Source organism: Mesoplodon mirus (assembly GCF_964341445.2).
Source record: "Mesoplodon mirus genome assembly, chromosome: 11".
NCBI classification, from domain to species: domain Eukaryota; kingdom Metazoa; phylum Chordata; class Mammalia; order Artiodactyla; family Ziphiidae; genus Mesoplodon; species Mesoplodon mirus.
In genome coordinates this window covers 21086269-21106577 of record NC_138987.1, presented here as the reverse complement: position 1 = coordinate 21106577, position 20309 = coordinate 21086269, and the positions used below count along the sequence as shown (strand labels likewise).

At 39.2% G+C, this 20309-nt stretch overlaps 1 protein-coding gene across 2 annotated transcripts in view; it reads left to right on the top strand.

The window, feature by feature from the left end:
- The first annotated feature begins 6502 nt into the window (after positions 1–6502).
- The window catches only part of CDK17 (cyclin dependent kinase 17), a 99480-nt gene continuing 85673 nt past the window's right edge, over positions 6503–20309 (top strand). For both annotated transcript variants that reach the window (XM_082634976.1, XM_082634977.1), the window contains exon 1: positions 6503–6960. The gene's annotated coding sequence lies outside the window, so the exon portion shown is untranslated. The remainder of the gene's footprint in view (positions 6961–20309) is intronic.

The following is a 20309-nucleotide window of genomic DNA, read 5'->3' as shown; positions in this document are numbered from 1 at the left end:
TCCTATGCTGAGTATGAATATACCACTGTTTGTTTATCCGTTTATTCATTCATTTACTCGTCCTCTTGGTTCACCCTGCATTCCACACCAAAATTACTTTTCTCTGATTTGCAATTTCTGATTATACCCTTGGCATTTACTCAGGTATAGTGGACACCTGTGATTTTTGACTGTCCTGTATCCCTTCCCTCTTACATCTGTTAATAGCACCCTCCTGTTCCTTGGGCAACTTCATCTTCCCCACTCCACATGGTCAGGTGGGACTCTTCTGGTTACAGGGTGGACACATATGACCCAGGCTGGACCAATCCCAGTTCTTCCTTGGAATTTTCTGAAAGAAACTCCTTCCTTTTAGATTAGGAACTGTGAGGGTGTGATCCCAGAGGTGCCAGTGAACTTGAAGAGAAGCCAGAGAGAATGAGGTAGAAACAAACTGAAGCCCAGATGAGAGATGGAGTGACTGTTCTCTGAGGCAGACTTCCTGGATCCAGCTGGTGATAAAGCTCAGTCATCCCTGCCCTTTTGCATTTTAATTAAGTGGATGCCTACATCCACTACCCTACTTAAGGTAAGAGTAAACCCTCATTTTGTTTTGGGGGGAATCTCTTCCCATGCTCTCAGTGCATGGTATCCAGGTGAAGCAAACTCCACCCTGGCTTTAAGGGTGGAGTATATGTGGCCAATCACTCAATTGCCTTGGCCACAGTGACATTCATTGATTCCAGGTGGGCTATTTGGAGTAATGTCTGTGCTGCTGGGGATGTTGCTCCCTTTTTTCTGCAGGACTTGAACTGGAAAGTTTAGAGCTACAAATATTGCGGCCATCTTTTGACCTACTGGGGGGATAAGCCGAGGCTGCCAAAGGCAGAAGCAAAGGAAGGAGAGAAACCAGGTTCTGACGCCATCATGTGGACTTCTTGGATAGGATACCCCTGAAGCCTGTACTACCTCTGGTCTTTGCAGTTATGTAAACAACAAAATTCCCCTTTTGTATAGACTATTTGAATTGCTGTTTATATCACAAAAGAAAAAATTGTGCTACAGGTGTTTTTCATTCATTGTTTCTTTTAACTCCTACAACCTGGCAGGTATGTTATGATCCTAATATTACGTATAAGGAAACTCTTAGTTAAGTAACCAGAATCTCACAGTGGCAAAGCTAGGACTCCCATGCAATCACTTGATTGCAAAACTCAGGTCCTTTGGAATACTGCTTCAGGGCTAGAACCCTAACCTGCTTAGCCTCGTGCTTTTTTAGCCTATTACATGAACTTTAATATTAATTAGCATTTGCGGCTTCCTCGTTGCTGAAATAAAGTTACATTTATAAGGCTTAATTCTTCTCCTTCTCCTTTGCCACTGCTTTTTACCTAATTCTTGTCATCTTTTTTCTCTTCCTCGTTCTAAATTTTTCCATTTTCCCAATGTTAAATGCCAAACATGTGCTCTAGTCTCTTCTTCACAGGTCCTATCAACTCTAAAATGGTCTCAGGGTCCTACTGGTTTGGGCCAGGCAAAGTTCGTTTACTGAAAAACTTACTCTTCTGAAGTAATAGCTAAAGACTAGAAAGATCACATCTACAAATCAGCCTTATAAACTTCTCTAAAAGCTAATCACTGGGCCAAATTTCAAAGATGACAAAACCAAAAGGCCATTGCTGCTACTCCCTTTCTTCTCTCATTCTTTCAAGGATGAAAAAAGGTCAATAATCATTCTGATAAGCCCTTGGGAAAATGGCTAATTGCCACATCTTCCTTCTTAATATGTTTAAGGGGGAAAAACTTTTACTGGCCTAGCTCCCACTTTTCAACAAGGTTTTTTTTTAAAAGGGGAGGAATTTGTTAAGTCTTAAAGGTGGCTTCATGTTGTGCTTCATTTCTCAGGAAGCTCAAATACTGATTAACAGCCCACCCCTGCTTTTCTTTTTTCAGTAGTCAGACCATCAATTTAGTTAAGAGCAGGTAATATCACAAGGTTTAAGAAAGAAAGAGAGGGAGAGAGAGAGAAAGGGAGGAAAGGAGGGAAGGAGGGAGGGAGGGAGGGAGAGACAGAAGAAGGAAGGATGGAAGGAAGGAAGGAAAAAAGAAAGAAAGAAAGGCTATTTAATCCCTTCTTAGTCTCTTAATAGAGCCTTGTGTGGAGCCTTACTGGAATCCTGGAGACTAACACTCTGGAGACCAAAAAAACTGAGCAATTTTGTCAACAACTAAAGAACAACTTCATTTTAAAACAAAATGTTTGAAAACTATGTCTTCCTTAGCTGCCAAGACTGAGTTTGGTTTCTGGATTTATTTCCCTTGTAAGGACACCTGACCTCACTTTTCTGAAAACTTTTTATGTTGCCTGGACTGTACCAAATATTTTGGATGCTATCTACCAACCCTCTACAGTTAAATGCAGTATTTCAAACACTGAAAATTTGAAAATGTAGATGTAGACAGGGACGGCGTTCCCACCCTGCCCAATTTGTAACTTGTATGTCTATGGAGATATTCTAATAATGATTTTAAATAGATCTGACTCTGTAAACTAACCCTTTATAGTTAACTTTTAAAGTGATGGGCTACAACTGTATCACTGTGCATTGGTGTCAAGCTGTTCTGCAAATGTTGGAATGGTACAAAATATTGACAAAAATAAATGTTGGGGTGAGGCTAGCTTTTGCTTTCAAAGCAGGTTCAAAAGATCCTTTGAAAATACACTTTTCTCACCTATAGCTTCACTTTTACCACATGTAAAATTATTTTGCTCAAATGATATTAGGGGAAGATAGTTGATTGCTACCCTTAGCTGACTTGCTTCACTCCTGTTGCAAAAAAAATAGATTTACTGCATGGTTCGGCCTAGCAAAATAGAGAAGTGTGTAGACAAAAAGCTTTTTCCCAATTTGGTAAGTTAACTAATTTCTTTGAGAATTTTTTACAATTATTAATAATTGGAAATGGTCCAAAAATTCATACATGTATACAGTTGTTTTGTAGATAGGTAAAGCCATGTATTGATGTTGTGCAGAGTAGTGGTTTTCGAACTTTCTTGTGCAGTGGAATCCTAGAGGACTTGTTAAAACTGCTTGCTGGGCTCCATCCCAGAGTTTCTGATTCAGCTGGTATCAGTTGGGGCCTGAGAATTTTTATTTCTGAGAAATCCCCAGGTGATATTGCTGCTGCTGGTTTAGGGACCATCGTTTGAGAACCACTGATGTTAAGCAACTGAAAACCAGCTTAAGTGTCTTTTTTCCATATCTTATCTGGTCATGTTTCACATTTGCTTCCCAGGCTATGTCACTCTCAGAGTGTGAATCACAGCAAAGATTTTCCATCTTTGGAAGAAGGAGCTCTATCTCCTTCTACTCTCTCTGTCCAAAGTTCATGACCTTCAGATTCTCCCCTTCAGGGGCCCTCTTTCCTGAGGCTGAAGAGTAAATGTCTCAGGCTTCAAGAGAGCAGTTTCCCAAACTGTGCTCATCAGCAATCCTGTGTCCCTCAGTATTTTCATATATGTCCTGTGATTAAAGCTATTTAACATTTTGGGATACACTGGTTTAACTGGAAAGAAAGTTACGTTTAATCTCGGAACTTCTCAGAGCTTTTAATATGTAAATGTGCATTGTGAATTTCCAAAAGAGATCAAGTAGTTGGATTGATCTTGAGATCCTTCTCAACCCTTTCCCCCCACCAAGTTCTACGGAGTATCTATTAAGCACAGTTTGGGAAACGCTCTAAGTAATTTTATAATTTAACTTTATTTTACCAGGTTAAAAAAGTCTATATTACAACCTAGGAAAAAGTCCAACATGCAAAAAATATGGTGTGTGAATTTTAAATCAATTTTTAAAAGGAATTAAATAAATGCACTCACCCATTATTTTGACTGAATGTGACTTTTCTTTTTTGCAATAAGAACAGATAAAAAGAGATCTACCCTCTTAAATTCTTCAGGTTTCAGTACAGTATCGTTAACTATAGGCACAATGTTGTACAGCAGATCTCTAGAACTTTTTCATCTTGTATAACTGAAACCTTATACCCATTGAAGAGCAACTCCCCATTTCCCCCACCCTCTAGCCCCTGGCAATCCTCCTTTTACTTTCTGCTTCTGAATTTGACTATTTGTCATACTTCATATAAATGGAATCATGAAGTATTTGTCCTTCTGTGACTGGCTAAGTTCACTTAGTGTAACGTTCTCCTGATTCATCCATGCGGAGCATCATTTGCTTCTTTTTTAATGGCTGAATAATATTCCATTGTATGTAAATACCACAATTTCTTTTTTCATGTGATCTCTTCTTGATTGAATCATTTACCAAGTTGATACAAAGAAAGAACCCTTTCAGCCTCTGCTGATAATCAAGGCTTTCCTGACCTCACCACCTATCCTGTCTCTCCCCACCTACCCTGTCCCTCCCCTCAATTTCTTTTCCATTACTGTTTCATTTTCTTCATTAGATTTCTCATGATTATGAGTTATCTTATGAATTCCTTAAGTGAGTTACATGTTTATTGCTTGTTTCTACCACTAGCAAACAGTTCCATGAGGGCTATACCTTGTCGGTCTTATCCAATTCTGTATTTTTGGTGCCTAGAACGATGCTTGGCACATCAGGAGCGCTCAGTAAATATTTTTTGATGGAAAGAATAAATAATAGATCGATACAATCATCACCTAAGTTCTAATTATGAAGTCGTTATTATTGTAATAAAAGATGTAGGAAGAGGAAAAGGTGCTCTTTAGCAGCTTTAGATGAGGCAATTAGAACAATCTTTTGATTTCCAATGGAGTATTTCCAATATAATGATAGAAGGGGGAATTATTAATGTGAAACTCAGGATGCCATTTTGTAAACTCACTTTTATTATGATTTTTAACATTTACTAAGGGTCCAAAAAAAGACATACAATTATCTTTTAAAATAAGACAAGTATGTGAAAAATACTTGGCATATAAGTAGGTCTTATAAAAATATCAACTTTTCTGTCTTTCCAACTTTAGAAGATCTCTGAATGATGCTACTTCTTGCCATATTACAAAGTGCTTTGACTTGGACAAATCTATAAAGCATCAATTACAGTGTTTTTTGTTTTTTTAAAGGAGAGCTTGTTATATATTTGTGTTCTTGTCTGATAAGCAAGTGTTAAATATGTGTAGAGCATAAATATTCCTAACTTATGGATTCTGGTAATTTTAGAGGTATGGGAGAAGTCTGATTGATTGTATGATTGTTGAATATTACAGTAGATACATTCAATTTTGTGCAAGAAAATAAGAGAAGTCATCAGGTATTATTTGTAGGAGGAAAGGATTCACCCAGGAATCCAAGAAGATAATTGTCAGAAGTCCTTAGGACAAAATGTGATTTGAAATTACATTAAAAATTTATTGTCTATTTCCAGGTATTACAATGGAAAAATATTCATATCTCACTTCACCAGGCCTTCTACGTGGTTTTAATTTTTTTTTTTCTTGTTTAGGTTGTCTACATCCGGTCTCCATTCTCTTTTTTTTTGGTCCTTGCATTATCTCCCTCTAGGGGTTTATGTTTGTGTTTACTTTATGCTTTTATCCTTTTTAGTGGAAAAAAGTGGGTCAGTATTACTTCAGTTTGTCTTCACTTTCACTCCGCTGTTCATTCCTGAACTAGCCTTTAGCCTCTGGGAAAGAAGAAAGTAAAAACATTGACAGAAACTGGGCCAACCTCTCGGGCGGCCCCCCTCCTCCAAGAAAACAAAACCTAACCAACTCTGCAACAGAAGTTCCTTTCTGTTCTCATAGCACCTTCTATTTCCCTTCATATAAAGCTCAGATTTTTATTACAATTGCTTATGGAGTATTTTTCATCCCAGGGAGACTCTCCGTCCTCTGAGGACTTAGTATATTGTCAAGAACATAATACAAAGAAGTTTGTAGTTTAAATGAATAAATGCTGCCTGTGTGAGTGAATACTGCCCTGCTACCCACCCAGCCACCCACAATAAAGGAGACAACTTGCAGCAATCAAGCTCAGGTGTGGGCCCTTTGACATCAACTTTCTAGAGAACCAATAGAGAGCTGCGGCAATGGTATCTAAATTACATAATTAATTACTTGGATAATTTAAGCAACAGTTTTTGTTTTGTCGGGGGGGGTGGAAGATGAAGGGGCTGAACTATTCAGATAATTTCTTCCCCAGTCGCCGTAGACAGGCACTGACTAACCTTCTCACCCTGGCGGGGGTCTCTTCACCTCTCCCACCGCCCTCCAGCCACTCCAGAAGCCGGGCAAGGGAGACTGAGGCCCTACATCTCGGGGTGGGGGGTTTCCCGGGGATACCCCGCCCCGCCCTCTAGGCCCCGCCCCGGCCCCGCCCCCCGCCGCCGCCGGCAGGGGTCGCGCTGCCTGCGGCGAGCTGCTCAAGAGGGGGTGGGGGAAGCTGCTGAGGCCGGTCGCCTTTCTCCGCCGCTGCTGGTTGGATCATTTCAATAAAAAAAGTGTTTTTTCTCTCTCGCTCGCTCTCCCCGGGGGAACAGGCGGAGGCGTCAGTCCGCAGCCGCCGAGTGAAAAAGCGACGCATACGCAGCGAGCGTCTCCTCAGCTTCGCACGGCCCGGCCCCAGAGAAGAAGGAGCCCGTGTCCGGCCGGACCGCCGCAACCGGGCGTCGGCGCCTCCCTGCCCGCCTCACTCCCGCCGCGGCTCCTCCAAGGGGATTAGTGGGCCGCCTGCGCGGCTCGGCAGCCCGGGAGCCATGTTGTCCGGGGGGCTTGACAACGCGTGAGGGACCCGTGGCCCCTCCCGGAGGCTTGGACCCTCGGCGTGAGCTGGAAGGCTGCTGCGGCGGCGGAGGCCTGCGCCTCGGAGGCGCCTCGGGTCTGCCAGCCGCTGGGACCCGGACCTGCATCCGGTCGCCGCGGGCGTTGGAGGAGCCGCTTTGCTTGTGCGCCTCGCCTCGCCAGCTCTCGGGACGCGGCCCCCGCACTTGCTGGTGAGTTGGCGGCTGGCGGCCGCTCGGGGCTTTCCCTGCTGCCCCGCCGACCCTGGGCTGAGAGCGGCCGGAGGGTGCTTGGGACTGGGGGCCGGGGCGGGCGGCTCAGGCCCGGCCGGGAGGTTGAGGAGGGCGGCGCGGCGCAGGGGGCTCGCTTGTGTTTGTCGCCCCTCGGGTCCACTTCGGACCCCGGTCGCCCGGGCATTTCCGGGCGTGGGGTGGGGTGTGAGTGTCTGACGCTCGGGCTCCTTCGCGAGAGGCGCCTCCAGCCGCCGCAGCCGCCTCCGCGCTTGCTGCCGCTTTGGTCTCCGGGGGAGGCCGGTCTCCCCGCGAGGCCGAGGAGGGGAGGAGGCAGAAAGTCCCCCGAGACACAAAGGTCCCCTCGGCGGGGGTGGAGCTGCGAGGGCGGGCGGCGCAACTCCGAGGGGAAGGAAGGGGCGCAGGTCCGCGAGAGGTGGGAGAGGAAGCGGCGGTGGCCACCGCGTTTCCAGCTCCTTGGAGACGCCGGGGGTGTGCGTGGGTGGGGAGCGGGAGGAGGAGGAGCACTCGCGTGAGGAGCCGGCCGAGACAAAGATCAGGGCAGCCTCCCGCTGGCGAGTCACACCCCTGAGTGTGGGTCAGAGCAGAGGTGGAGGGAATGTGGGAAACCCAAAGAACCGATGGGGAGGGGCAGATGGGGCGGGGGGGGGGCTGCCAAGTATTGTCGTCTCCGTCGCAGTGGCTTTTCTCAGGGTTTTTGTGCCCGATGGTTTTGCTCCCCAGTTCAGCTGGATAGCTCCAGATTCGCTCCCTCCCATCACCCCCTCCCTGCCACACTGACTCTCCAGTGGTTTCCCCCTCGTTCTCCCCGTACGTCTCACCCACTCGTTTTCGGGTAAGCAGTATTTTGCCTTCAGCTTGGGGAACGTTTGCTAATGACAGGATGTCTGAGCTTGTTCTGACCCTGAACTGCCTTGAACTCCTCTTTCTTCCTCCCACCCTTTCCTTTCTGGGATCTTATAATGTCACATGGCCATTAACAATTAGCTTTTCTTCTGCAGAAATGGCAAAAGCACTTAGCTGAAATCCCTGGCGCTCCTTCTTTATATTAATGTGTCCACCAGAGACACGTCGTTGGTCATGGATTATCAGCTCTTTACTTATTAGCCAAATTAACTTTTTAGATAAAAAAGTGGCAAATTTTGTTTTGAGTTTTGACTATTCCTGGGGTCAGCAAAGTGTATCCCTGGCAGCCGCTAGACCTTCTGTCACTTATCAGGAAATGCTTGACTTAGACAATTCTTTCCTCTAACTTTGCTGATTCTTTCTCGAGGCTTTGTTGAAGGATTTCTTTTAAAAGGCGCTTGCGTAAGAAGGCTAGACTAACAAATCTGAGTTACTGTATTTTAGACTTATTTTTTTGACCATTGGACAGAAGAAAATGAATGGGATTTAAGATCTTTGATGCCTTGAGTAAAGGAAAGCCTTCCTTGAAGCTAGAAATAAGGTTCAGCCACATTTTAAGAAAAAAATTTGCTAACATTAATATCATTGGCTTTGTTCAGTTCTTTTATGAGATTAAGTAGTTGGTTTATTTAATGTTGACATGTTGCTTTGTTAATGAAGTCATTTCAGTCTTTGTAATGTAATCCTAGCATCTGCATACTTCCATAAACAACGGGTTGGAACAAAAGAAAAAATGTGACTATATTTAAGGAATATTCTTTTTTTTTTTTAATAAGAGAGATTGTCGGAATTAAAGGTGATAACCTTTTTGGTAAATTATCTCATAGGTCAGGAACACTAATAGTTTGAGTGCTGGGCTTCAAAGAAAATAACAGTCTTTGAATTTAAGCTGTTTTAAAATTACTGTGCAAATATAATTTATTATTGATTTTTTAACAGCGAAAATAAAAACATTGGAATATGAATGGAAAGAAAAGTAAAGCCTGTTTGATATTTGGGCCATTACTGTTGATGTCATTGTAAGAACAGTCATGTCTTGCTGCTTGTTACCATTAAAATGTTGACACTATAAAAATTGTGAAAGGGATTTCAGTTTAGGGACCAGTCTCTGAATTGAGGGACTCCCTCAATTCTTTGTGAAATTAACAGGTCATACCATAAGTAATCGATGTTTTATTTATTTATCGAAAGGTCATATTGAGGATACACTGATTTTTTTCCACCACATATTAATTAGTGTCTAATTAGATACCTGAAGTTTTATTCTCACTAGAAGGAAATCTGCCAAAAAGTTAACAAAGATTTCTGGGTGGTGAGACTTATGGATGAATAAAAATACATTTTTTTATTTTTCAAATTTTCACATTACTTTTACAATCAGTGAAAAGAGTATGTGAAGAATTAAAGTCTTGTTTAAAAGAAAAAAAGAATTAAAGTCTCATTAATATCCTAATTTGCCTGTTACTCAAAGAAGCTTTTATAAAATGTGTAATTTATCCTCATCCTTGGATTCAGGCCCATTAAAGTCACTTTTAGTGTGAGGTATTTGAAATAGTGCAGCTTGTGAAATGTACTCTGGTTACCTGAAGGAAAAAGATACATAGTAAGGAAAGATGAAATTAGAGTAATTAATTCTAATTAATTAATTAATTCAGTGTATGGTAGAGCTCCAGTGTGGTAGCTTTGTACACGAGCAATCTTGTTCTAATAAGTCATTGGTTTTACTAAAATAGAAAAATTAAATTTTATCTTTTCTGTAGTACAAAATAGCTGTGTTGACTAAGATTTTAAAATATATAAATGTTGATATATTTAGTTTTCAGTTACTTGTTTAGTCCTACGATTATGGTGGAAAGAGATGGCATATAAAATAATTTACTCTATCAAGGCTTTTGTTTTTTCCCTTATTTTCAGCAATATTTTTCTCCTTTTCCTTTATTGGTGAAATAGTACTAACTAAAAAACTGCAAATATTTTATTGTGAACGGTGGAACTATAATGGCTTCTGAGATGGATATTCAAAAGTGAAAATGATGATGTTCCTTAATATAAAAAAATTTTCTATGAACACAAAATTTTTGCAGTGGTATTTTCTTTGTTATTGTCTAATAATACTGAATATTTATAGGGCATTACATTTTGAATCTTTATTACTGTTCTCTAGTCTTAATAAAAATTATAGCATCATGTCATGGCATTCATTTATATAGCTTTTATACCTCCATGATGTGTAATTACAGTGAATGTATTGCTGTATTGTAGAAAAGAGACATTATATGTTAAATGCAGCTTATAAAATAGTCTTCAGAGTATTTTATGTATTTTAAAAGTTGCCCCCTTTCATACATGTGAAGGAAAAATAGTTTTGACTTCTTTGAATTTTGAATGTATAATTTTTGCTTAAACTTTTAAATAGAAAAATTATTTTAAATGCATTTTGTAAAATGATTGTGGCATTTTGCATTTGAAATGATGAAGATAAACAGTAGGTTTATGGCATTTTTATATGTGCTTTATATAGTATTTGTGAGGTAAAAAACTGCCTACAATAGAAAACCTGGTATAACTTGCGTTCAACCTACAGTGTTGCCAATTTCTTTGACTGGTGATGAGAGGACCTATTAGACTGACTTTTTACAAAAATGTCTGAACCAAAAATTCTTACTGTCACTAGTGAATTCTTTGTCATTATTTTGCTCCCAGGCTTTTTTTTTTTTTTTTAACTTTTTATTTTGTATTGGAGTATAGCCAATTAACAATGTTGTGATAGTTTCAGGCGCACAGCAAAGGGACTCAGCCATAATATACATGTATCCATTCTCCCCCAGACTCCACTTCCATCCTGGCTGCCACAAAACATTGAGCAGAGTTCCCTGTGCTATACAGTAGGTCCTTCTTGGTTATCCTTTTTAAATATAGCAGTGTGTACTTGTCAATCCCACACTCCCTAACTATCCCTTCCCGTTGTCAGTTACTTTGATATCTGCAAAATATTTGACCTGAAAAGAGGAATTGCCAAGGACCAGAAAAATGTATTGAATGTATTTGAGTGTCGCTTACCTTTGCTATCTTGTTTTCCTTTCTCTTTTGGCCAGCTTGGAAAATCAGTAGACGTCTATCTGTAAATCTAACAGGTGGGGTGCCTACTATAAATAATGTTATGTTCTGCAGTAACATATAATATTGAATACGGTATTTAAGGATTAGACTTATAAATCCATGACATTCTGCAGTGACACATGATATTGAATACTGTATTTAAGGAGGTAGATTTATAAATCCATGACATATCGGGATAAGTGAAAATTGTCTTTATTTTGATTTTTTTAATATGTTAAAATTAGTTCACATTATTTGAGCATGTGTCATAAAAAGGAAGATAGCGCCAGATACATACTGTGTAGATTGCTTCAGTATTGGGGAAAAATTTGCCTTAAGGTAGATAAAACCTATGTCTATATTTATACAGGTATAAGTACTTACTGGGTTTTGGTTTGGTATTGCATTTTTTAATTAACTAAAGTGTAATTTTGATCTTTGAAGTTGCACACTTTATATGTGGCTGTGTACCACTGAAAAATGGAAATACCAGACCAAATTGTACATTTTTGTCATTTTTATATTAAAAACTGATCCTTATATAAATTTCACATTAGTATTGTTATTATCTCTTATTCAGATTTAAAAAAAACGTTATTGACTTGACCTAAGGGTAGTCCATTAAAGTGAAAAACAATGAAAGAAGGTTTGCTTTCTTTTGTTTGTGGTAAGAGTTTAAAAGGTTAACAAAATCTCTTTTTTTTTTTAATAGTACATTTTAAAATTTTTATTTATTTTATTTTTGACTGCGTTCGGTCCTCGCTGAGCACGGGCTTTTTCTAGTTTCAGCGAGCAGGGGCCACCCCTCGCCACAGTGCACTGGCCTCTCATTGCGGTGGCCTCTCTTGTGGAGCACGGCCTCTAGGCGCGTGGGCTTAGTAGTTGTGGCTCGTGGGCTCTAGAGCATAGGCCCAGCAGTTGCGGCGCACGGGCCTAATCGCTCCGCAGCATGTGGGATCCTCCCGGACCAGGGCTGGAACTCGTGTCCATTGCACTGGCAGGCGGATTCCCAACTACTGTGCCACCAGGGAAGCCCTAATAGCACATTCTTGTTAGTGTAAATACTTTCAAGAATACTCTAAATTTTGTATGCATAATTGTAAACAATGGGAAAAGGACCCAAGAATAATTTTTCTTTCACTATATTCGTTACTAACTCACTTTGGTCTTATCATATATTTAATCCTGCTATTTTTACAATTGATGGTTAATATTTGTTATTAGTGTGTGTTAATGTTAAATGATATAAACAAAAGTTGGTTAAAATTGGTATTAATACTTGTGAAAAATTATCAGGTAATAACACTGAAGCTCTTACTCCAAATTTAGAGGTATTATCCTTTAAATTAATACATATTTTTAAGTATTTTATAAAATAAACTTTTGAAGTATAATATACTTCCAGGTTTTAATTTTTTTTTTTTTTTTCTTTTTGCGGTATGCGGGCCTCTCACTGTTGTGGCCTCTCCCGTTGCGGAGCACAGGCTCCGGACGCGCAGGCCCAGCGGCCATGGCTCACGGGCCCAGCCGCTCCGCGGCATATGGGATCCTCCCAGACCGGGGCACGAACCTGTATCCCCTGCATCGGCAGGCGGACTCTCAACCACTGCGCCACCAGGGAGGCCCGGTTTTAATATTTTAATTACTGATTTGTATTGCTATTTCTGGTGAGAAGGAAGCTTTTTGTTGATTTTTGAAGTAAGTTTTGGATTCCTTAAGCAGACGTTAGGCCCTTGAGCCCATCTTACTGAATTATTTTTAAGAAATGATTTTTTATCTATGGCTTTATTATACTTAATAAATATGATTTTTCAGTTAATTCAGAGATGTAAACAGTACTTTTAAAGCATTTGTCATGTCCTCAGCATTGTGTTAGTCATTGTACGTTATAAAAATATACTTTAATGGGTAGAAATAATGGCAGCTTTGGTTGTCTGGAATGTTCTGTCCTTGGCTCCTCTTCTCATGTTTTACATGATCCCTGGGCATTCTCATCTGTATTTAGTGCTTTGTTCTTATCACCTATATGCTGATGATCTCCATATCTTTATTTCTAATCCAGATCTCTTTTTCTTAGTTCTTTTCTAGCTATCTCCCAGGTATTATTGCCTCTTGGCGCTCCCTTACCAGAGCTGAACTCTTTTATTACCCCCCTACCTCTATTTCCAGCCACAGTGAATGCGCCACCATCAGCCTAGTCACTTAAGCCAAAACCTTTGGCAGCTTCTTATGTTTTTCTGTTATGCTCTTCTCCCTCTAGTCCAGTCAGTCACACCCAATCTTGTTAATTTTATTTCCTAAACATCTTTTAGATTTATCTTTTTCTGTTGCCACTTTCACATGTCAGGATTTTGGAATGCCTCATCTGAATTACTACTTCCAATTTTACCCTATTTTAATCTAACAATTATTCATTCTTTATATATATGTCTTTTTTTTGAAGTATAGTTGATTTACAATATTATGTTTCAGGTGTATAGTGAAGTGATTCAATTACATATATACTTTTTTTTTTTTTTTTTTTTTTTTTTTTTTCTGTACGCGGGCCTCTCACTGTTGTGGCCTCTCCCGTTGCGGAGCACAGGCTCCGGACGCACAGGCCCAGCGGCCATGGCTCACAGGCCCAGCCGCTCCGCGGCATGTGGGATCCTCCCAGACCGGGGCACGAACCCGTATCCCCTGCATCGGCAGGCGGACTCCCAACCACTGCGCCACCAGGGAGGCCCTACATATATACTTTTAAAGATTCTTTTCCATTATAGGTTATTACAAGATATTGAATATAGTTCCCTGTGCTATACAGTAAATCCTTGTTGTTTATCTCTTTTATATATAGTAGTGTGTATCTGTTAATCCCATACTCCTAATTTATCTACCCCCCCTTTCCTCTTTGGTAACCATAAGTTTGTTTTTTGTGTCTGAATCTGCTTCTGTTTTATAAATAAATTGATTTGCATTATTTTTTAGATTCCACACATAAGTGCTACAAAAGAATATTGGTCTTTTCTCTGACTTCACTCAGTGTGATAATCTCTAGGTCCATCCATGTTGCTGCAAATGACAATATTTCATTCTTTTTTTATGGTTGAGTAATATTCCATTGTATATATATACATACCACATTTTCTTTATTCATTCACCTGTTGATGGTTTGTGTCTGTCTTTTTATCCCTCTGTTCTTCTTTCCTTCCATCCATCCGTCCATCCGTGCATCCATGTCTGAAGTGCATGCCTCCTCTGTACCATCACTGTGGTCAGTGCTAGAATACAAAGATGAGGAAACTGGTGTGTGGATATTACAGTGCTGTGACAGTTGGAGAGAAATCCTCATTTTTGAGGACAAATGTCACTTCCTCTGAAGTCTTCTTTGATCCATTCTGGCAGAGTTATGGTGGTTCTGCTATAGCATTTATGTCTACTGTAGTACTTAATACATTGTATTGTATTGTAATTAATTACTTACAGATCCTCTACCCTTTTGTCTGTCTTTGTGCTACAGAGGGACCATGCTTTTTAAATTTTGGTATTTCCCCCATATTATGTATTGTTTAATTGAGTGAGTGAAGTGATGGAATTAGGAGAAACAACACTGAATTAGTAAATTAGGGTCAGATTAGTTATGACCTAGAAAGGGTCAAGAATTAATGTTGATATAGTAGAAAATAAAAAGCCATTAAAAGTTTTGAGTGTTGGTGCTACATGTAGGCCATGTAGGCTGTTTGTATGAGAGTAATTTGGATGCAGTTGGTAGGCCAGTTTGGAGGGGCAATAATTTGGTATTACTGGGCCTTTTTAATTACACGTGAGCTGTACTAACTTGTTAGTGAAAATGGAGAGAAAAGGGCTGTAATCTTCAAAGATTGTTATCTTTTAGACAAATTAGAATCTAAAATTACAATATCTATATGTAAATAAAATATCTATTTCTAAAGGTCTAAAAACATTGGTCAATATCAAGAGTAAGATTTGGATAAAATTTCATCCTTAATGAAATCCAGCTGTTTAACTGTATAGTACTAAACTTAAATTCATTAAAATAAATTACAGAATTGCACTCAGAACTGCATTTAATGTCATTCCTGTTACCCTGATAGTTATGTATACAGTTGACCAGGAGATATGTTTTCATTGGAATTACTGTAATTAAATAAAAGCTGCTTTATGGTCTACTTTTAAAATGAAAGACATTTTATTTAGGTTTTTATCAGTAAAATTGAGTTTTAAATTGTATCTCTGATATAGTAAGTGTGTGATAAAAACTAGATTCATTTGAAAAATCAGATTTATTTGAGAAATCAGATAATAATGCTTCCCCAAGTAATAACTGATAACTATGTGATCTTGAGCTAGTTACTTAAACTCTTAAGGGTCAGTTTCTTCTATAAAATTGGGAATGACAGAACCTACTTCATAGTGTTGTAGAAATTAAATGATACGTATAAAGCACTTTGCAAAGTACCTTGCACCTAGTGAGCACTCACAGTTAGCAGTTATTTTTATGACTCTGTATTATAGCGGGAAAAACTTGGTTATGGTACTAGAATTGTTTTGCAGATCCATTCCTTCAGGTTGATGAATGTCTAAATAAGTAGTTCACAAGGACAATTGAATCAAAATCATCTCTGGCTTTTTAACCCGTACATACCTCCTGGATTTTCTAATATGCCTCTCCCACCGAATTTGAGAATCAGTGTGTTAGTGAGTTAGTGTTACTAATGGGTGTATGTTATACCCTTTAGGTATATTGGCAGGAAGGGAATAGTATAGACTAGTGGACTAAATAATTTAGGATATTCATCGTTGTTTCTTATCTAATGATCATTAGGGATAAAATTGTCGTAATCTTCCTGATGAACACATTGATAAGCTTTTCCTTAGGGCCAGCCAAATTTTTCGTGTAACCATTTACCCTGTTTCCCTTCTTCAGGCTTGTGCTATACCATTTCTTTGACATCTTAACAGTCTAGGCAATATTTGCTTTCCTTCTTAATGACTTTTGTATGTGACTCAGGTTTTCTGAAGTCAAAATAGAATAACAGGTAATACAACTTATCCATCAAGAGAAGAAACTGGTTTGGTTTTTTCCTTTGTCATAAAATCTGCTTAGATGTTTACTGTTTATTATTAGGTTTTTGTTTATTATCTTATGTTATTATAGGTCAGTGGCCTTAACCTGAGCTTCAGAAGCACTCTTGTTGATTTAAAAAAAAAAAGAAAAGCTAGAAGCCTGTGTGAGAGCGTGTGTGTGTGTGTGTGTGTGTGTGTGTGTGTGTGTGTGTGTGTGTAAAATCTCAAGCTCTGTCCCAGAGCAACTGAATTGGATACTCTGGGTTTGGTTTTTTTTTTTTTAAAAACATTCCAAGTAATTCTTGAGTTTTAGAGTCATTGTTCTAGGATTTAAATTTAAGGTAAAGGCAAAATGATTAAAACTTTCATCATTCCGTCTTATTTTTTCTCCCTTTTTATTCTATTTTGGATTTGCTAGTTTAATCGTGTTTGGGGGGAAGTTTTCTTAAGTTGATGTATAAAAGTCTTCTGTTCCACTTATTTACTTTTCCCTTTAATGAATGTTTTTGTCTTGCTTTTTTAGTTTGTTTTGTTAAAAGGTAAACTGAGGCACATTAAAATTTTCAACTTTATTTGAGCATACATTGACTTGAATCAGGCAGAGCCAAGCCAGAAGTGGTTAGGAGTGCTCCACCAACAGGAGCTAGGGTGGAGGTTTTCATGGAGAAGGCATGGAAGCAAAGCAAGGAAATTATTTGATTGGCTATAGCTTCAGCAGTTACGTTATTTAGGAAAGCCTAGGTGGTTGGCTGTGATCGTTGGTTCTTCAGTTTCATTTCCTCAGATTCAAGTGTATTGAGTGTGGCTTAGGTTGTGGTTTGTTTACTGCCACTGCAGTCTAATGCCCTTCTTGTTTAATTACTTTAGTTTCTCATCAGTGTCTTACTGTTTTCTGTCTTTATGGTCTCAATTATTATGTTTTAAAAATTATCTTTCAAATATAAGAACATAAAATAATGTAGAAAATAGACCATAATTTAAATTTCCAGTGTGTCTTTTTGCAAATGTACGTCAATGTATTTTATTTTGGAGGTTTTTCCATATCTAAAGATCTTCCTTTATTTTTAATAGTTGTAGTACTTCTGTTGGATATATGATCACTCAGTCCTGTGTGGATCCTTGGGTTGTTTCCTTTTCTTTTGCTATTACTTTGCCAAATGGACAACACACATATATATATATATATATATATATATATATATATATATATATATATATATAACATTTGCATAAGCAAATGCGTGATTTAGATTCCAAGAACAAGGATTTCCTTAAAATTCATATGTTGAAACCTAACCCCCAGTGTAATGGTATTTGGAGGTGGGACCTTTGGGAGATGCTTATGCCATGAAGGTGGAGCCCTCATGAATAGACCTAAGAGAGATCCCTTTCCCCTTCTGCTGTGTGAGGACACAGTGAGAAGGCAGTCTGTGAACTAGAAAGTGGACTCTCACCAAATACTGAATCTGCAGTGGCCTTGATCTTGGACTTCCCAGCCTATAGAACTGTGAGAAATAAATTTCTGTTGTTTATCAGCCACCTAGTCTAAGGTATTTTGTTATAGCAGGCCCAACAGACTGAGAGTTAACTTCAGCAATCATAAATTACGTCGATAGTATCATGTGATGAGAATAGCACTTCACCTCTATGGTCTTCCTCCCCCAAAATTATAACCCCAGTCTAATCGTGAGAAAAACATCAGACAAATCTCAGTTGAGGGATATTCTACAAAACAGCTGAACAGTACTCTTCAAAACTGTCAAGGTCATCTAAAACAGGGAAAGTCTGAGAAACTCACAGCCAAAAGGAGCCTAAGAAGATGATTATACTGTAATGTGGTATACTCCATGGGATCCTGGAACAGAAAAAGGACATTAGATAAAAACTAATGAAATCTAGGGCTTCCCTGGTGGTGTAGTGGTTGAGAGTCTGCCTGCCGATGCAGGGGACACGGGTTCGTGCCCCGGTGCGGGAAGATCCCACATGCCGCGGAGCGGCTGGGCCCGTGAACCATGGACGCTGGGCCTGCGCGTCCGGAGCCTGTGCTCCGCAACGGGAGAGGCCACAACAGTGAGAGGCCCGCGTACTGCCAAAACAAAACAAAAAACAAAAAAACAACTAATGAAATCTAAATAAAGGAATGACTTTAGTTAAATATATCAGTTTTCGGTCAATAATTGTGGCAAATGTACCATACTAATATGACCTTTTTTTTTTTTACACCTGTATTTTATTAGGTATAGTTTGTTCTCTTGTATGCTTTTTTTTTTTTTTAGATGTTGGGGGTAGGAGTTTATTAATTTATTTTATTTATTTTTGCTGTGCTGGGTCTTCGTTTCTGTGTGAGGGCTTTCTCTAGTTGTGGCAGGCGGGGGCCCCTCTTCATCGCGGTGCGCGGGCCTCTCACTATCGCAGCCTCTTGTTGCGGAGCACAGGCTCCAGACGCGCGGGCTCAGTAGTTATGGCTCACGGGACTAGTTGCTCCGCGGCATGTGGGATCCTCCCAGACCAGGGCTCGAACCCGTGTCCCCTGCCTTAGCAGGCAGATTCTCAACCACTGCACCACCAGGGAAGCCCCTAATATAAGATCTTAATAGCAGAAACTAGGTGTGTGGTGTAGGGAAACTGTACTATCTTTGAAATTTTTCTGTAAATCTAAAACTATTATAAAATAAAACATTTATTAAAAAAAAAGATAGGTGCTTCTGTAATTTTGTTAGCTATAGCCAAACTACCATTTTTTACTACTTCCTGAATGTATGAGAGGCTTGTTTTCTTATAGCCTCACCAGCTGAATGTGTTGTCAAACTTCTGGAATTTTGTCGGTTTGATAGATGAGAACTGGTGTAACTCAGACTATTGTGTTTCTCTCATTATGAATGACATTGAGTATTTTTTTTATATGTTTAATGGGTATTTTACTTATTTTCCCTTTCTGTGAACTCTCATGTTCTTTATTTTTCTATTTGGTTGCTGGCCTTTTTTTCTTGATTTCAGGATTTCTCTATAGGGAAATGAGCCCTTTATTTGTGATACGGGTTGCAAATATATATGTTTAGATTCTTTGATATTTTTTCACACAAGTTTTTTCCTTTTTTATATGGTAATTTTTTTTATGTTTCTGGATTTTGAAATATAGTTGGAAACGTCTTCACCACTCCAAGATTATAAAGGAATTCATCCAAATTTTCTTCCAGTACTTGTGGTTTCCTTTTTTACACTTAGATCTTAAAATCTGAATTCTTCAATTACTCCCAATCATTGAGGCATTTTAAATGCTTAACCTTTTCTTTCAAATTACTCCCGTGTAAGCATGCCTGTGGTCTTATAGGTACCTTAAATGATTTATAGTAGAAGAAATGTTTATACATTTACTTTTGGTGGATATGAAGTTTCAACTTTCTAGAAAATGTATTAAGCATTTCATTATATCTTAATTCCAAATCATGGTTTAAAAATAATTTTAAAGTAATGAAGACTCCTTTAAAGTTTGTTTTCACTGTTATACTGTAGTACATTTAGCAGTATTTTTTCTTCTAGATTATTAGCATTGTGGATTATTCATATATTAATTTAGTTTTTTCCCCATTCTGTTTCTCCTAAGATTACGGTTTAGATTATTAAACCCCTCTGTGATTTATCTTCCATCTTCCTTAGAACTCCTCACTGGTTATATGGCCCCTTTGATACTAGTAATCTCTTTATTTGGTATTATTTAGAAATTTAATTAGTAGGCCAGTTAGCTGTTTTAACTCATTAAGAAACTGGTAGCAGGGCTTCCCTGGTGGCGCAGTGGTTGAGAGTCCGTCTGCTGATGCAGGGGACTCGGGTTCATGCCCCGGTCTGGGAGGATCGCACATGCCGCGGAGCGGCTGGGCCCGTGAGCCATGGCTGCTGAGCCTGCGCATCCAGAGCCTGTGCTCCGCAATGGGAGAGGCCACAACAGTGAGAGGCCCGCATACCGCAAAAAAAAAAAAAAAAGAAAAAAAAAAAAAAAAAAGAAACTGGTAGCAGTAGTGTCAGCAGATGTTCCCTAACGTAGGGTGCTGATTTCTTATAACATTTTATAAAGGTTTCATATTTTCCTCGCACTACTTGTGATGAAACTATTATTGCTGAACTGAATCTTAAGACATTTGAGAAACTCTCTGATAGTGCTGTGGAATGTTGGCTCCTAGAAAATACTACCCAAAATAATGTGGTGAGTTTATTGCTTATTGTAGTAAAGAAGAACACCA